At 46.0% G+C, this 5,000-nt stretch overlaps 1 protein-coding gene across 3 annotated transcripts in view; it reads right to left on the reverse strand.

The window, feature by feature from the left end:
* The window catches only part of dennd1a (DENN/MADD domain containing 1A), a 132,508-nt gene that overhangs the window by 105,822 nt on the left and 21,686 nt on the right, over positions 1-5,000 (reverse strand). The gene's annotated exons all lie outside the window — the stretch shown is intronic.

Below are 5,000 nucleotides of genomic sequence, written 5' to 3' on the forward strand. Positions count from 1 at the left end.
GTAGACCAACTACACCTGAAGCTTGTCAGTGAAAAAATTGATAACGCAACAATTCTCGCACTGCATGGTCTTTACACATTACATTATGCTTGTTATATACCTGATAAATAATAATATATGCAGTTATGTTACCTAGATAGGTAATGCCTGTGACCCATATACTAAGCTATGTATTTTATCTAACCAGCTTTAACCAAGAAATAGGAGATAATGATACAAACTCCAAGTAAACAGTAGCTAACAAGGTAACATGCTAAATGCTGACTCTGAAAAAGCTTCAGTAGGTAGTTTACCTATGAATGGCCAGTTAGCTACATTATTCTCACTTTTGTTTAATCTATCTAATGATAATCCATAAAGTATGTTATTTTCTCACTACCTTTAGAAACAAGGTGTTGTTTACTCAAGGGCAGCAATTATTTCTGAAATAAAATGGTAACAAAAGCATGATGGGATAGCCATCACTTTTCAGAAAAATACCCAGGATGTGTTAAATTTTTTCCTTTGTTATTAAACTTCTTTAACTGTTCCATCAATTATTTTTCAAACTTTTCAGGTAAGTCACGGAAAATGTCAAAATGACAGTTCAGGACAAGGTGCTTTGAACCTCTCAACCTGACCGAAAAAAGGGCCTTTATCAACTCACCAACAGTTGAAGAAGTACGCTCAGACCAAAGGGCCAGGGTTTTCAGATTATCAATGTTTCACTGGGAGCTATGTTTTAACAATGGCTCTGATTAATGCAGATAACTCTCAACAACACTGTGAAGACTGCCTTTTGAAACGAGTCTTAACAGTCTTCATTACATTTAGCACATGAAGTACCACCAAGGTTCATTATATCTGAAGTCCACATTTCAACTACTGAGATCCGTTTGAAGTCCAGCCATTAGTGCAACGCTTTAAAAGAAATAATGTGCAAACTTTTTGTACATTATCTAATTAAAGTGGGACAACTTATCCTACATTTTCTAACTTTTTTAGATGAAATCAAGCCGTTAAATATCTGTTTGCAAGCGAGTTGTTCTCAGAATGCCTGTGTAATTTGACATTTTGGCCATTCAAATTTGGCCACCTGTTTTTCCCCCATATTTAATCTAATCATTGTTGCTGTCCTTAACTTTATGTAACATGCTTGAGCAAGTTTTTCTTTATTTATTCTTTTTACTGATCACTGCATTTGTGATCACTTTCATTGTTTATTTTTACTATTTCCTCATTTAAAATAATAGTTAAAGACATCAAAACTATGGAATGACACAAATGGAATTATGCAGTGACCAAAAAAAGTGTTCTTCAAAGTAGCCAAAAACATTTTTTAAAAATGTATTTTTTAAAGAAATTCATATGCAGGCATCAACTATTTATATGTGTCCAAGAAACAAATTTCAAGTATTTAAGCACAAGTCTTTAAATCAAAACATCTTTGAATGCATGTTTCCCATTATCTTAGTCAGGTGTGACCCAACCTTGATGTCATAGACTCTTTAACAAGAGTAATCCTTTACAAATCATAAGGCCTTATGAATATATATGAATATCTAAAATAGCAAATAAATAGTAATTTAATGATCACTAGTAAACAGATTGCTCATCAGTTCACAAGCTGACATTCCAGTTCAGAGCTCTACTCTGAGAGATTCTGATCAACCCTACAGTTAAGGATAGATAAGAGTTGGGAGGACTGATTTTGAGTGTCCACAGCAGGGCTTTCCCAAGCGAAAGAGCTGATGTTCTGATGATGGAGGGTGGCTCATTCTACCACTGGGAAAGGTGATAGATGGAAAGCAATGCAGGCCACTAGGTGGTTAGATGGTATGTTGGGGCAGTGGGGTTAAGGGTATGGTATACAGTAATCTAAAGCGATGAGGACTAACTGGTGAAGTGAGAGCACTCTGGGCACAGACTACACTGCCCTCTAAGGTCAGGAGGACAAAACTGCACCAGCAAGCAGGTCTGCACAGGTGGGCATTACATTATTGACATTTAGCAGACAACTCTTATCCAGAGCAACTTACACAGGTTACAATGTTTTACACAGGTTACAAATTTATACAGCTGGATATTTAATGAGGCAATCCCGGGTTAAGTACCTTGCCCAAGGGTACAACAGCAGCACCCCAGCAGGGAATTGAACCAGCAACCTTTCGGTTACAAGTCCTGCTCCTTACCACTACGCTACACTGCTGCCCTGACCCTGCAGACCTTGGCTGCAAGTACTGAACTTCAATTTTGAGCACGTAGACAACTTTTTCCCAGCGTATGTATTTATTTTTTGCCCTCCATTTTCTTTGTTTCTCTTCCCAACAACACAGAGAAGTCTGCGAGCCGAGCCAGGCCTGGGAGAGCTCTGGAGACAGAGGGAGGGATTTTCGAGTGATCCTGCTTTATCCGGCGAGCTCCGGGACGGAGCGGGCCGCGGTGCTCCGAGGCTCCACAAATTGAGACAACAGAGGAGTGCTGACCCAGCTGATCCTCCGGCAACGACGCACCCCCAGGGCCCGTGTCAACACACAGCGCGCTCCAGAGGAGCTGAACGCACTCCCCCACGTACCTGCCGAGGCTACAGCTCCCCCCACCCTCCCCAAAGCTTCCGAGAACCAATCTGTACCTGTGTGAACGGGGAAAGCAGGCAGGACGGACGGACGGGGGTGTGGGGGGTGCTGGGGGTTTGGAGACAACTCGAGGCTAAATCCTAGCTGCTGGAAGGTTGTTACTAGCACGGGCCTGGAAGACAGCAATGGGTGGCAGGGGGTGAGGGGGATAAAATAAGTCTGCACTCCTTAATGCTGGCTACTCCTGTTACACATGCCAGCCCTGCCCATAGCCACACGTGTACAGACACTGTGAAGCGCTGCTGAAGAAAATACGTCTATACATGCATCAATACTTTATCTCTGAGTAATATCTATTATAGATACATGGATATATTAGATATATTACTCAAGGAACCCCACCTTGGGAATATAGAATTATTATTACTGTTATTTTTCATAGGACGTGCGTTCAACCTAATGAGTAAATACCAAACATTTTAAATCGACTGCCTAAGACCCGGTTAAAAATATGTAGCCGTGCATAAGTGTGAAAAAGAAACATGATAGCCAAGGGGCAGCTGCAAATGATGTTGTCTCACTCCGGATATCCCTGGCATTAGGGGGTGCTGAAAAGTGTTTTCACAACACTGCATGTTTGCAACCTGAAAATATGCAGACAGGAAATATTTCCACCACCGCGTAAAAAAAGCATGCATTACTGCTCTCTTCAAATCAGGGCCATGCGCAACATAGGAAACCTGGTGTTACGTTCCACCCCAAAAACAAGTAACACGCTTCCTGAGAGAAAAACAAATAGGGGGCTTTCATTTTCAAGAGCAGGGTAAAACTTCCTGTTTCTTTTTTTTTCTCCCCCAGAGTGGGTTGGTTGGACAGCGGGCAGAGGGGGGGGGGGAGTGAATGGTGATGTTTCTGTGGAGTGCTTGTTCAGTGTCGGTGTGCCCCCATCCACACACACACACACACACACATCCTCGGTGACAGTTGCCAGGCGACAGGTCTGAACGAGGAGGAGCGGCAGCTGGCAGGGCCCAGTGCAGTCTTGAGAGGGAGGGAGAGAAGGAGAGAGAGAAAACGAGGTAGAGAGAGGGAGAGAAGGAGAGAGAGAAAATGAGGGAGAGAGAGGGAGAGAAGGAGAGAGAGAGAAAGAGTGGGATGATGGCAGAGAGAGGCAGGGAGAGAGAGAGAGAGAAGGTGGGAGAAAGAGGGAAAGAGAGACAGAGGATCTTAGAGTTCCACATGTAATGGGACCGGTCACAGAGGCGGTACCCCAGAGGGGGAAAGGAGGGGGGGTTGGGGGTTGGGGTTGAGGGTTACACCACACGTTTTTCACAGGACGCAGCGGGAGAAGACAAACGCCGGCACCCTGCCACCAGCCTGCTGCCCGGCCCCCGGTGAGAGGCACAGAGTGGGGGTCGCAGGCCTCGCCTCAACCCCGCAATTAAATCCTCCACCTACATCTGTGCGTCCTGCTCCCTCTCTGATCCCCGAAATGAGGGAGGGGGCTGACGGGGCAACCCTGTGTCCGGGGGGGGGGGGGGGGGGGGGGGGGGGGGGGGGGGGGATGACCCAGGCTGTCACACCACTGCACAGCGGAGCACTGTGGGTAAGAAACCTTACACCCCCACCGTTCGGTTTACGCCATCCTTAAACAGCTAACAGAGCCTTAAGTGCTCAGGCAGAACAGACACGGCTCCCGAGGTGAACCCCGATCCTGCCCCGGAACCCGCTCCGACGGCCCTTCCTTTCGAATCGCGGACATGTTACCCACACAGGCACTGGGATGGACAGCCCCGGGGCAGCGGCCCGCGCCGAGGTACGGCAGAGGTATGGCTGATGTGCCTCGTCTCCCTCCACGAACCGCTCACCCAGTCTCTCATTGATATTCACAAAACCCCGCTCCAAAGCCATGCCACTGAGCACCTGGCCTCTTACAAAAACGCAAGCCTCCGCTGTGAGCCGGAGCTGGATAAAAGCTCTTCATCACAGACACGCTCCAAACACAAAGACCGTCAAGCCCACTTCTTTTTTAAACCTTTAAACGATTAAAAAAAATCTTCATCTCTGATCACCTGAAAACAAGCTGTAAAGCCAAACAGCGAAATATGTTTTGGAGCATCGGGAGATGATGAAGACTGGGTGGAAGATTAAAAAAAAAAAAAAAAAAAAACAGCTGGTTTTCCTCCCTTCGTCCTCACAGCTCTTTGAGCACGATGTAACTGAGGGAGAGACCATGAGCTGAAATATCAGGTGGGATATCAGCGGAAGGCCGAGCCCGACGTCTCAGGGCTGGCGACGCTGAAGTGTATCACCTGCTCTGCCTGCAGGACTTGCCAAATCCCACATCCCGTCAACACATCACTTCCTGTCAGTCTGAATAAAGAAAACCCTCACGCCTGACATTTCCCTGCAGCTACCGGCCAAGGTGTGGCAATTTCATAGTTA

The sequence above is a fragment of the Megalops cyprinoides genome, chromosome 4 (genome assembly GCF_013368585.1).
Source record: "Megalops cyprinoides isolate fMegCyp1 chromosome 4, fMegCyp1.pri, whole genome shotgun sequence".
Classification (NCBI taxonomy): domain Eukaryota; kingdom Metazoa; phylum Chordata; class Actinopteri; order Elopiformes; family Megalopidae; genus Megalops; species Megalops cyprinoides.